Genomic DNA, 13,012 nt, shown 5'->3' on the forward strand with positions numbered 1-13,012 from the left:
GAGTCCACAGTGGACGGTCACCTGGGCACTGTGGGAAACAAGTCAGAGTCCACAGTGGACGGTCACCTGGGCACTGTGGGAAACAGAGTCAGAGTCCACAGTGGACGGTCACCTGGGCACTGCGGGAAACAGAGTCAGAGTCCACAGTGGATGGGTCACCTGGGCACTGTGGGAAACAGAGTCGGAGTCCACAGTGGACGAGTCACCTGGGCACTGTGGGAAACAGAGTCAGAGTCCACAGTGGACGGGTGCCTGGGCACTGCGGGAAACAGAGTCAGAGTCCACAGTGGACGGTCACCTGGGCACTGTGGGAAACAGAGTCAGAGTCCACAGTGGGCGGTCACCTGGGCACTGCGGGAAACAGAGTCAGAGTCCACAGTGGGCGGTCGCCTGGGCACTGTGGGAAACAGAGTCAGAGTCCACAGTGGATGGGTGCCTGGGCACTGCGGGAAACAGAGTCAGAGTCCACAGTGGACGGTCACCTGGGCACTGTGGGAAACAGAGTCAGAGTGCACAGTGGACGGTCACCTGGGCACTGTGGGAAACAGAGTCAGAGTGCACAGTGGACGGTCACCTGGGCACTGTGGGAAACAGAGTCGGAGTCCACAGTGGACGGGTCACCTGGGCACTGTGGGAAACAGAGTCGGAGTCCACAGTGGATGGTCACCTGGGCACTGTGGGAAACAGAGTCGGAGTCCACAGTGGACGGTCACCTGGGCACTGTAGGAAACGCGGAGTCAGAGTCCACAGTGGACGGGTGCCTGGCCAAGGGACAGTGCCCACAGCCCCTGCCAGTCCCTCACAGCCACTCGCAAGCTCGGCCCGCCCAGCAGCCCTGAGCTGAGTGCGCGGGGCAGCCCTCCCCTGGTCTACCTGGCAGCCCTCCTTCTCCACACTCGGCAGAGCCCCTTCCCTGCACCATCCCTGTGACCTCCAGGAGAGGAGGCTGTCAGCCACCTGGCCACCTTCACAGGGTCCCAGCCACCGCAGAGCTGCCCGAGGTTCTCTGCATCTGCGCCCCACCCCCCGTCCCCCAAACTCCACCACCCCCCGTCCCCCAAACTCCACCACCCCCAGTCCCCCAAACTCCACCACCCCCAGTCCCCCAAACTCCACCACCCCCAGTCCCCCAAACTTCACCACCCCCAGTCCCCCAAACTCCACCACCCCCAGTCCCCCAAACTCCACCACCCCCAGTCCCCCAAACTTCACCACCCCCAGTCCCCCAAACTCCACCACCCCCAGTCCCCCAAACTCCACCACCCCCAGTCCCCCAAACTCCACTCCGCCACGGTGACTTGCCCCAGGAAAGCAGCCCCACCCCCAGCCCACCCCAGAGAAGCACAGGAGTGGCCGGGGCAGTGCCCGAGCTGGGGGAGGTTCTCAGGCCGCCCTGCTCCCTCCTCAGCCTCTCTCCACCTCTTAGCTGCCCAGTGGCAAATCCAGAGGCCGCTCCTGAGATGCCACAGGGCCTGGGCCGTGGCCGTGCAGCAGGAGGGAAGAGAGGGGTAGGTGAGCCCAGGTGCAACGCAAGAGGGTCTCTGCCTGGAGCCAGCCCCCCCCACCAGGAAAGGAAAACACAGGCCCCCGCCCACCGCAGCCCAAGGCAGGGCCGCAGATCTCGTCCCACTGGGCAGATGCACCTGTCAGACGAACGGCAGAGAGTCCTGATGGAAGAGGGAGGCATCGGACAGCTCACGGGCTGCTTCACAGCAGACTGCCTCACCGACCAACAGAACCGCATTAATTCAGACGCAGAGAGAATCTAAAGCAAAGATTTTAAAACGTTTCAGATGGTGAAGCAGGTCAAGGCAGATACGGGAAGGAATCTAAAACTGCAAGAGGTTAAGTGGTGAGCGCTATGGAGGGTGGGAAGTCAGGGCGCCAGAGAGCGAAGAGGAGCTGGGAGGCCTGGTGGACCACTCGCTCAGGGGACAGGGAGACGGGATAAAGAGAGGGACAAGACAGAGGCAAGATCCAGAATCCTCATCATGGAAGACCCCCCAGGAAGGGAGAGGGGTAAACCTGGAAAGGAGAGAAGAAACATGAGTTCCACAGAGGTGGGAAAAGGGATTCTCCGTGGGCAGGGCTCACAGCTGGGCAGACTAGAAGTGTGGGCTTAAATGAAAATAAGCTCCACCTGGACCCGTGAGAGTGACAGGCGAGATCCCCGAAGCAGGAGTCGGACGGAGGCAGACTCCCTGCGAGAAGACAGAGCAAGATGGAGAACACCACTGCGGCTCAGGCTGCTCCGGGAAACGCGGCGGCAGCATGTGAGGGGATGCCCACACCGGGACCTCCACGTGGCACAGGAGGACACCCCCCACATGGCACAGGGGGCCATCCCAACAGGGACGTGCGGGAGGAGCCGAGGTGCCTTCAGCGGTGGGTGCTCTCCAGGGCGAGCCTGGCACCCGTCACAGCAACTAAAACAGAGCAGAAAAGTTAAAAAAATGAACTAGAGAAGCATCGAGAATCCGCTTCTGGCAGCAGAGCCGACGGACGGGGAGTCCCGAGGTCCCGCCCTCCAGCCCTGGGGATGCTGGATGGATTACAAGCAGCACTGACTGAGAAGCTGAGCTCACAAGGAAGGAAGGAAGCCTTCAGGGCCAAGGACAGACAAGGGAGGAGGAGGGCCCTGGTGTCTGGAGCAGGTGACTTTGGCCGCCCTGGGGACGGTCTCCAGAGCCAGGGGCGTGGGGCTGTGGTTTGAACTGCGTGGAGTCGAGGCCAGACCTGGGCCTCCACATGCAGTCGGGGCTCAGAGGGCAGGCCAAGGCCGGCCTCGGCTGTTGGCAAGAGGGGCACAGAGGAAGGACGTCACCTTGGCCCACCTGAGACTCTGTGGCCACTGGCCAGCTCCCCTGTGGGCTGGGGGTGTGAGTCTAGAGGTCTGCAGAGACAGGACTGTCCTGGAGGAGTGGCTGGCCGCCGGGCGTGGCAATGTCTGTTCAGGTCCCTGCTCAGCCCAAGGACACGCTGGACCAGGTCCCGGGCTGAGCGCCCCAGGGGCAGGTGGAGGTAAACCTGACTCCTCCCGGGAGGAAGGCCCCCAGCCCAGGCTCCCAGGGCGTCCCAGGGGGCCCCACCTGAGCTCAAAACTGGAAACGACAGAACGCGCCAGGGACCAGCTCCACACGTCGGAGTCCCCAGAAACGGCCCTCCCTCCGCACAGCACCCCCGGACTGCCCACGGGAGCTGCCATGAAGAGAACACTGAGTGCATGTGTCTAGAGTGGAAGGAGGGCTTGAAGATGTGTGTAGATAAGACGACTATCAGAATGTGCAGAAATTCTGAAAAAGGACCAGATAGACTGAAGGGAAAGTGAGAGAGCCAGAGGACGAGACCAGGCAGAGGCCACACAAGGTTTGCCAAAGTGGACAAATAAAGGCGTCCCTCTACTGAGTGGATACGCCCCGAGGTATTGGGATGCACTGCTTTTGTGGGGTAGGGGCTTGGAGATGTGGCTGAGGCGCTGGGGCCGGGCTGGGGTGGGGATAGCAGGGGATTGGCTGAGGTCCATGGCACCCTGGGTTCCAGAGTCCAGGGGTCCTGTCCTTCTGGGATTGGCTTGGGGTTGCGGTGCCATGGGGTGGTCACTAATGGGGGTGGGGAGTTCAGGAGGGAGGAAGCACAGGAGAGCGAGGCTTACCTCCCAAGAGGACGTGAACATTGAAGATGGCTGCTCAGGCGTTGATCAAGACCCTGTGCAGATTAAAAATAAATCTAAAACGTCTAAAATTAAAAGTGAAATGGAGTGCGTTTGGGTTTGTTTTTTTCCAACCACAGCTGAAGACAGTAAGCCAGAAAATAGACCTGAAGTCAATACACAGAAGGCAGAAGAGAGTGAGGAAAAGGACCAGAGTCGACGGGGGAAGGAGCAAGGGCCCAGTGGAGGTCCACCCAGTGGACAGGAGCTCAGAGGAGATAAAGGAAGCAGGCCCTGCGTGTGGGTGGTCACCTCTGATCCCAGCAGCCTGGGAGGCCAAGGCAGGAGGACCACGAGGTCAACACCAGCCTCGGCAATTGGCAAGACCCTGGTCAAATTAAAAAAAACACCAAGGGCTGGTCTGGCTGTAAAGGTAAAATTTCTAAGCTGATTCTAAGCTGCAAAAGCCTGAGTTAAAGTGTAAAAGGCTGAGCATTGTAAAGCTTCTAAATTGAAAGGCCTGGGCTAAAGAGTAAAAGACCAGGTATTGTTAAAATTCTTCTACTATCTCCCGGAACCTGTAATCTCTGTAGTTGTTAGGACAATGCTGGAACTGCCCAGTAAATATTTCCATTGATTCCCTGGTTGTTCAATAGCTAAGGGCTCCAAGTAGCTCGGCACGTAAGCATCCAGGCCACAAAACCAATCAGTTTAAATGTGTACCCCACTTAGGAGTGACCAATCACCCCTGCCCAGACTGTTCCCACCAATGAATGTACTAATCCTGTCTCAGAGTTGTTGTTCAATTTTCCCGCGCCTCATGATGATTTGTTCTGATGGATGCAAAGCCCCCCACCCTCTCCAAAAAGTATACTTAAGCTCTGCTTGACCCCTGCTCTGGGCTCTGGGCTGCTCTCCCTTCTTGAGTGAGCACGGAGCCCCAGGGCGCTGGAATGGATACCCAATAAATCCCCTTTTGCCAATTGCATGAAGTCAGTCTCTTGTGTGGTCTCTCCCTCTGATGCTCCGCTGGACCCTTTACATGGCTCGGTGGTTCAGCGCCCCTGGGTTAAATCCCTGGTTAAAAAAAAAAAGGGAGAGAGAGAGAAAGAGAATGGAGAAAAAAACGTTTTCCAAAGTGATGATGACTGAAAATTTTTCAAATAAACTTTGAAACTGACTCCAAGATTCAGCACAATGAGCTCCAAGTCCTGTGACAGGAAAAGAGTCCACACCTGAAGAGTGTGGGTTGGTACCTGGGAACAGAAATCCTGCATCAGCTACTGAGAAGGAGACAGATTGCAGAAAACACAGACCAGACAATCCCATCAATGGCCAGTGTCCCACCAGGAGCAGGAAGCCCCCCACAGGGGGTCCCAGGGGAAAGCTCTCAGGGGGCTGGTGCTCAGTTAGCAGGGGGCCTGGCAGGACCAGCCCAGCAGAGCAGGGGACACCTGCAGGCTCAGTCCTCCCAGGACAGCCCAGCAGGGGAGATGGGAGGGTCAGAACTCCCCATTGGGGGAGAGGGAGGGGAGTGAAGATGAGGGTGAGGAAGGGGGCATGGGGAGGTAGGAGGTCTGCACCAGGGAAGGAGCACGTCACAGGGAGGCAGCAGCTGAAGGGAAAGTGGGGAGCAGTCCCTTGGGAATAGGAGTGGGCATGCCCTGGGGACGCACGGTGGGGATTCAACCAAGGGTGTTGGCTCTCCAAGTACAGCAAGGCGGAAAGTCCGCCGTGTGCTCCACCTCTGCAGACTCCCCAGGGACAGGTGAGGAGGAGCTGGAGGGGTGGGGTGGTAAGTGAGGAGGAGCTGGAGGGGTGGGTTGGTCAGAAGAGGAGGAGCTGGAGGGGTGGGGTGGTCAGGGGAGGAGGAGCTGGAGGGGTGGGTGGTCAGGTGAGGAGGAGCTGGAGGGGTGGGGTGGTCAGGGGAGGAGGAGCTGGAGGGGTGGGTGGTCAGGTGAGGAGGAGCTGGAGGGGTGGGGTGGTCAGTGGAGGAGGAGCTGGAGAGGTGGGGTGGTCAGGTGAGGAGGAGCTGGAGGGGTGGGGTGGTCAGAGGAGGAGGAGCTGGAGAGGTGGGGTGGTCAGGTGAGGAGGAGCTGGAGGGGTGGGGTGGTCAGGTGAGGAGGAGCTGGAGGGGTGGGGTGGTCAGGTGAGGAGCTGAAGGGGTGGGTGGTCAGGTGAGGAGGAGCTGGAGAGGTGGGGTGGTCAGGTGAGGAGGAGCTGGAGGGGTGGGGTGGTCAGGTGAGGAGGAGCTGGAGGGGTGGGGTGGTCAGGTGAGGAGGAGCAGGAGGGGTGGGGTGGTAAGTGAGGAGGAGCTGGAGGGGTGGGTGGTCAGTGGAGGAGGAGCTGGAGGGGTGGGTGGTCAGGTGGGGAGGAGCTGGAGGGGTGGGGTGGTCAGGTGAGGAGGAGCTGGAGGGGTGGGGTGGTCAGGTGAGGAGGAGCTGGAGGGGTGGGGTGGTCAGAGGAGGAGGAGCTGGAGGGGTGGGTGGTCAGGTGAGGAGGAGCTGGAGGGGTGGGGTGGTCAGTGGAGGAGGAGCTGGAGGGGTGGGGTGGTCAGTGGAGGAGGAGCTGGAGGGGTGGGGTGGTCAGAGGAGGAGGAGCTGGAGGGGTGAGGTGGTCAGAGGAGGAGGAGCTGGAGAGGTGGGGTGGTCAGGTGAGGAGGAGCTGGAGGGGTGGGGTGGTCAGAGGAGGAGGAGCTGGAGGGGTGGGTGGTCAGAGGAGGAGGAGCTGGAGGGGTGGGGTGGTCAGGTGAGGAGGAGCTGGAGAGGTGGGGTGGTCAGTGGAGGAGGAGCTGGAGGGGTGGGTGGTCAGGTGAGGAGGAGCTGAAGGGGTGGGTGGTCAGGTGGGGAGGAGCTGGAGGGGTGGGGTGGTCAGGTGAGGAGGAGCTGGAGAGGTGGGGTGGTCAGTGGAGGAGGAGCTGGAGGGGTGGGTGGTCAGGTGAGGAGGAGCTGGAGGGGTGGGGTGGTCAGGTGGGGAGGAGCTGGAGGGGTGGGGTGGTCAGGTGAGGAGGAGCTGGAGAGGTGGGGTGGTCAGTGGAGGAGGAGCTGGAGAGGTGGGGTGGTCAGTGGAGGAGGAGCTGGAGGGGTGGGGTGGTCAGGTGAGGAGGAGCTGGAGGGGTGGGGTGGTCAGTGGAGGAGGAGCTGGATGGGTGGGGTGGTCAGAGGAGGAGGAGCTGGAGGGGTGGGGTGGTTTGAGGAGGAGGAGCTGGAGGGGTGGGGAGGTCAGAGAAGGAGGAGCTGGAGGGGTGGGGTGGTCAGGTGAGGAGGAGCTGGAGGGGTGGGTGGTCAGGTCAGGAGGAGCTGGAGGGGTGGGGTGGTCAGGTGAGGAGGAGCTGGAGGGGTGGGGTGGTCAGGTGAGCAGGAGCTGGAGGGGTGGGTGGTCAGAGGAGGAGGAGCTGGAGGGGTGGGGTGGTCAGGTGAGGAGCTGAAGGGGTGGGTGGTCAGGTGAGGAGGAGCTGGAGAGGTGGGGTGGTCAGGTGAGGAGGAGCTGGAGGGGTGGGGTGGTCAGGTGAGGAGGAGCTGGAGGGGTGGGGTGGTCAGGTGAGGAGGAGCAGGAGGGGTGGGGTGGTAAGTGAGGAGGAGCTGGAGGGGTGGGTGGTCAGTGGAGGAGGAGCTGGAGGGGTGGGTGGTCAGGTGGGGAGGAGCTGGAGGGGTGGGGTGGTCAGGTGAGGAGGAGCTGGAGGGGTGGGGTGGTCAGGTGAGGAGGAGCTGGAGGGGTGGGGTGGTCAGAGGAGGAGGAGCTGGAGGGGTGGGTGGTCAGGTGAGGAGGAGCTGGAGGGGTGGGGTGGTCAGTGGAGGAGGAGCTGGAGGGGTGGGGTGGTCAGTGGAGGAGGAGCTGGAGGGGTGGGGTGGTCAGAGGAGGAGGAGCTGGAGGGGTGGGGTGGTCAGAGGAGGAGGAGCTGGAGAGGTGGGGTGGTCAGGTGAGGAGGAGCTGGAGGGGTGGGGTGGTCAGAGGAGGAGGAGCTGGAGGGGTGGGTGGTCAGAGGAGGAGGAGCTGGAGGGGTGGGGTGGTCAGGTGAGGAGGAGCTGGAGAGGTGGGGTGGTCAGTGGAGGAGGAGCTGGAGGGGTGGGTGGTCAGGTGAGGAGGAGCTGAAGGGGTGGGTGGTCAGGTGGGGAGGAGCTGGAGGGGTGGGGTGGTCAGGTGAGGAGGAGCTGGAGAGGTGGGGTGGTCAGTGGAGGAGGAGCTGGAGGGGTGGGTGGTCAGGTGAGGAGGAGCTGGAGGGGTGGGGTGGTCAGGTGGGGAGGAGCTGGAGGGGTGGGGTGGTCAGGTGAGGAGGAGCTGGAGAGGTGGGGTGGTCAGTGGAGGAGGAGCTGGAGAGGTGGGGTGGTCAGTGGAGGAGGAGCTGGAGGGGTGGGTGGTCAGGTGAGGAGGAGCTGAAGGGGTGGGTGGTCAGGTGGGGAGGAGCTGGAGGGGTGGGGTGGTCAGGTGAGGAGGAGCTGGAGAGGTGGGGTGGTCAGTGGAGGAGGAGCTGGAGGGGTGGGTGGTCAGGTGAGGAGGAGCTGGAGGGGTGGGGTGGTCAGGTGGGGAGGAGCTGGAGGGGTGGGGTGGTCAGGTGAGGAGGAGCTGGAGAGGTGGGGTGGTCAGTGGAGGAGGAGCTGGAGAGGTGGGGTGGTCAGTGGAGGAGGAGCTGGAGGGGTGGGGTGGTCAGGTGAGGAGGAGCTGGAGGGGTGGGGTGGTCAGTGGAGGAGGAGCTGGATGGGTGGGGTGGTCAGAGGAGGAGGAGCTGGAGGGGTGGGGTGGTTTGAGGAGGAGGAGCTGGAGGGGTGGGGAGGTCAGAGAAGGAGGAGCTGGAGGGGTGGGGTGGTCAGGTGAGGAGGAGCTGGAGGGGTGGGTGGTCAGGTCAGGAGGAGCTGGAGGGGTGGGGTGGTCAGGTGAGGAGGAGCTGGAGGGGTGGGGTGGTCAGGTGAGCAGGAGCTGGAGGGGTGGGTGGTCAGAGGAGGAGGAGCTGGAGGGGTGGGGTGGTCAGGTGAGGAGCTGAAGGGGTGGGTGGTCAGGTGAGGAGGAGCTGGAGGGGTGGGGTGGTCAGGTGAGGAGGAGCTGGAGGGGTGGGGTGGTCAGAGGAGGAGCAGCTGGAACATGGAGTATGGTCAGATGTAGTTTTTCAAGGGAGAGCGTCAAAGGCCAGCTTGTTCTCTAGCCCAGGAGTTCCCCAGGAGGGACATCAAATCCACCAGAGTTGGTCTCTGCAGGAACAAATGCACAGGGGACCTGGGGCTAGAGATTAGGGACTTAGAGTGAGTAATGTGGGACCCATGGCCAGTGAGAAGAGGAATTAAATGACCACCCCACCCCTCCAGCTAATTCCTAATCTAGAATTAAAAGAAACAGGAGAGTGCCTGTCCAGGGGCACAGTGGGGTGACTGAGAGCTAAAGGGTGTCAGTGACCAACTCTGTGCACTTGAGACCCAAACTCTAAGAGAGGCAGGAAATAGCCCCCATCCACTTGTCTTTTGGACAAACTGTAAAAGATAAACCATGCCGTCCTGAGTCATAAGTGCATCTCTACACAGAAACATCAGAAGACCCGGGGCACGGGCATGGGTGACCGAGGAGGGACGCTTGGCGTCCATCAGCCAACCACGGGTCTTGCCCTGTGGTCACGTGGGGTCCACTCTGGGTTCGGCGGGCGGCTGTGTCTATTTGTGGTTACTGACTCGCTGCACAGGCGTTGATTTTATTTTGTTTTTTCGTGCCTGCGTTAGCAGCTGATTGAGGCGTAATCAGCTGGATCAACTGCAGAGCTATGCAAACTAGCGGTTAAAATGCCATAAATAACTCAATTGGCCACTTCGCATGACGGTTATTTCTGTTCTATTCAGAAGGGCTTATATAACCCCTGCAGCTCGATGTTGGAGTGTTAGGAGCAGAGAGAACAGGGGAGCTCAAGGCTGCTCCCTGTAGAGAGGCTCCCTGCGATGGATCCGCAGCTCCTCCTCCTCCCGAGTCCTTCCTCCCCACTTGTCTGGCCAGCCTCCAGACCAAGCCTCCATCCAGGTGTAGGAAACCAGCGCAGGACTCAGAACAATCACCGCGGCTTCTGCTGGTTGGTTGGACTGAACTTTGTGTCCATCTGTCCCCAGTGGGGCACACATGTGAATCTGCCTCCAGCCAGGGGGACAGGGGAGCGCACCCCACAGAACCTCAGGCATGTGCCCAGCAGGGGGGCTCCGGTGCCCAGCACGTGCCCACGGGGGCCCTCCTGGTGGCTCCTCCAGCAGGACTCCATTGCCTCCGTCCAAGCTGAGTCGCTTCCGAGAGGCCTGAAACAGGCCGTGAATCCACCCAGGGTCCACCTAAAAGCACACATTGCCACCTCCATGTGCCACTGGTCAAAGCAGGCCCAGGGGGAGGAGAAAGAGATGGCGGAGCTCAGCTGGGGTGATGGGCGCTCCATGGGCGCTGAGGAGCCGGGCCAGCGGCAGTGGATACCCGTCCACCACCTGGCTCTGTCCAGGGTTCTCCTCAGCTCTTTCCTCTGCACTGGACTGTTCCTTTTACCCACTTCTGTGCCTGGCAGCTTTTCCCCATGCTGGGTCAGGATCCAGGGCCAAGAGACAGTGCATGTGACCGGAGGGGGGGTCTCCAGGACAACAGGCACTCACACCCTGGGAGGCCAGTAGGGTGAGGACCAAGTAACTGCAAGAGGAAGTCCCCGGCCTCTGCTCGTCTCCTAAGTGGGACCAGGCAAAGCATGGGCAGGGGTCACCTGGAGGGTCAGATCAGCTAGCGAAGCTCAGGGCTCAGCGCTCGAAGCAGCTTCTACACAAAGCCAGTGCTAGAATCTGCCACTGTGACAAAACAGCCCGAGGCCATGAGTCCCCGCCCAGGGCAACCTTGGTTTGTCCAAGCCCTGGGGTGGTCCGAGTCTGCAATGGCGCCAATGTGTCCTGTCATGCCCCCCCCCCTCCCTGCTGTGTACCTGACGAATTCAGGTGGGCTGTCCTGGAACCCTAGAGTGCAAGTTGTCACAAAGGAGCAACGCTCACCCCTCCCTGCTGTTTGGCTTCTTGTCTCCTCCTCTGATTCCTCTCATAGACATTCCTGCCAGGACACCACCTGCCATGAGGTCCTTAGCAGAGGTGGGGGTCACCCAATCTTGGACTTTCAGCATCAAAACCATGAGCTAAAGAATCCTTTTTTTTCTTTTTAGAATATCTAGCCTCTGGTATTTCGTTATAGCAACAGGAAAGTGGTTTAATATAGGGTTCATGTAGATGGAGGGATCTGGAAGGAATCAATCCTCTAGAAAAGGGGACAAAGACCTCTCAGGCCAAGACTCACACAGACCTCTGTGGTCACCCCAGACACCCCCAAGCTGTGCTTTCATTTAGTAATTTTTACCGGTTTTGCTAATGGAGGGCCCTTCCGTGGCAGACCTGTGCTCAGCCTTGGGCTGATGTTGAATCTCTGGCTGGCATCCTCTCCTGCTCCAGCCTCTCCCCGACCAAGGCAGGCTCAGGGCAGGGCCCCCAGCCGTCTGCCCTCCCTGGGCTGGGCTCCCCGTGTCCTCCCAACCTACCCTCAGCCCAGGCCCCCCATCTGCTGGCTGCCTGCCTTTCTCCCCTCTGCGCGGTGATTTTCGGGACCTTGCTTCCCCCGGCCATTCATCATCTGGGCTTAAGGACCATTCGTTTAAAGATTGCCTCTGTCACTCACACCGCCTCATTTCCCTGGGCCTGAAGCCACCGCCTGGGTCCTGGGGTCGGCTGGCCTGGCCCTGGCGGCCACGTCCCATCAGTTTCACGAGGCTGGGGGATGTCTAAGTTGGAAAAGCCCCGGACCGGCCGCGCCACTTCCTGTCAGCTTCCCTGAAGCAGGTGCAGCCCTCAGGACCCCGGCTTTCTGCAGGGACCTACCTGGGTTTTCAGGGACAGCAGTGGCCATGCCCAAGGCCTAGGGCAGCCTTGGGGGCTGGTGTGGGGAGGGGGCAGACTCTGCTCCGCCCCAGAGGGAGCTCCCCAGCCAGACCCTGGCTCCTCAGGCACGTCCTCCAGGGAATGAGAGGGTCCTCCCTGCTGGGGTGCAGAGCGGGGAGGGGACCCTGGAGCTCCTGAGAGGGCCTGCCCGGCTTCTGCTGGCCGGGGAGGGCCCCGCACTCTGCCCATCGCCTGGGGCCCACCCCTCCTGTCTCCTCTCCATCCTGAAAGTCAGATTTGCTTTTCAAAAGCTGAAAACCTGACTGTCCCCAGCCAAGATGACGTCCACCTTGGAGCCTCCCACAACCCGCCCTCAGCCTCCTCCCCACACCCTGGAGCGTCCACGGGTCCCAGCTGCCCCGGTCACCTCCCCACCTCGGTGGCACCCTCCGGACCGTGGGACCTGCTCCTCAGCTCCAGGCCACAGACCAGGGCCGAGGCCATGTCGGTGCTGTCTCCAGGCCTGGGGGACGGGGACGGAGGCTCTAGCACGACTCCAGCCCCCACCCTGCCCTGGCCCTCTGTCTGGCCATGGACCCTGGAGGCTCCCCTGTCCACCTCCCTGCCATCTGCACATCCCGGGGGCCCTCCAGACCCCTCCCCGAGGGCAGGAGCGGGATGGAAGGTCAAGGTGGCAGGAGGGGCAGGAGGTGGCAGGACATAGCTCGTCACAGAAGGGGAGCCCTCTCCCTCCGAGGAGAGCTGGGCCTCCAGGAGGTGGCAGGGGTCCTCCAGGGAGCAGCCTCCTGCTGGGCAGCCTGGGGTGCAGGGCTGAGTGGTCCCCGTGGCAGGTGGGCAGGCCAGGTGGGCCTTGGTGGGAGGGCAAGGACAGAGCCTGTGTTCCCAGAGGCCGAGGGCGGAGGGCTTTACTGACCACCCCAGGGCAGGGGGTCCTGGGAACAGAGCTGGGATAGGGACAGCTCTGAGTCTCCTGGTCTGGGTCCAGCTGGTCAGGTGGCTCAGGTGAGATTGTCCCTCCGTCCCTTTTAGCTAGCCAGCTCTCCATCGCTATGACAAACGCCTCGGATCGTGATCAGGAAAACGGAAAAGGTTTGACTCGGCTCATGGATCTGGAGGTTCAGTCCACGGTCAGTGGACCCCGCTGCCCTGAAGTCGTGGTGGGGCGGCCCGTCGTGGGGGGCTGCTGTAGAGCAGACCACTGGCCTCATGGCCTGGGGAAAGTGAGCAAGAGAAGACTGGGAGCCCACAGCCCTGCGCAGGGCACACCCCCTGACCTGAAGGCTCCCACCCACCCCCAGGAGCACCGAGCGGGAACCCAGCCTCCGACACATGGGGCTTTGGGGACACTTAAGATCCAAACTGTGACATCTAGGGAGAGGGACCCCGTGCTTGGCTTCTGATGTAGAAAATCAAGAACTCTGGCGTCCCCTCTGCCTCTCCTGTGCCACTTCATGGGGACAAGTCTGGTGACCCCAGCTATAGCTGC

The sequence above is a fragment of the Ictidomys tridecemlineatus genome, chromosome 11 (assembly GCF_052094955.1).
Source record: "Ictidomys tridecemlineatus isolate mIctTri1 chromosome 11, mIctTri1.hap1, whole genome shotgun sequence".
NCBI lineage: Eukaryota > Metazoa > Chordata > Mammalia > Rodentia > Sciuridae > Ictidomys > Ictidomys tridecemlineatus.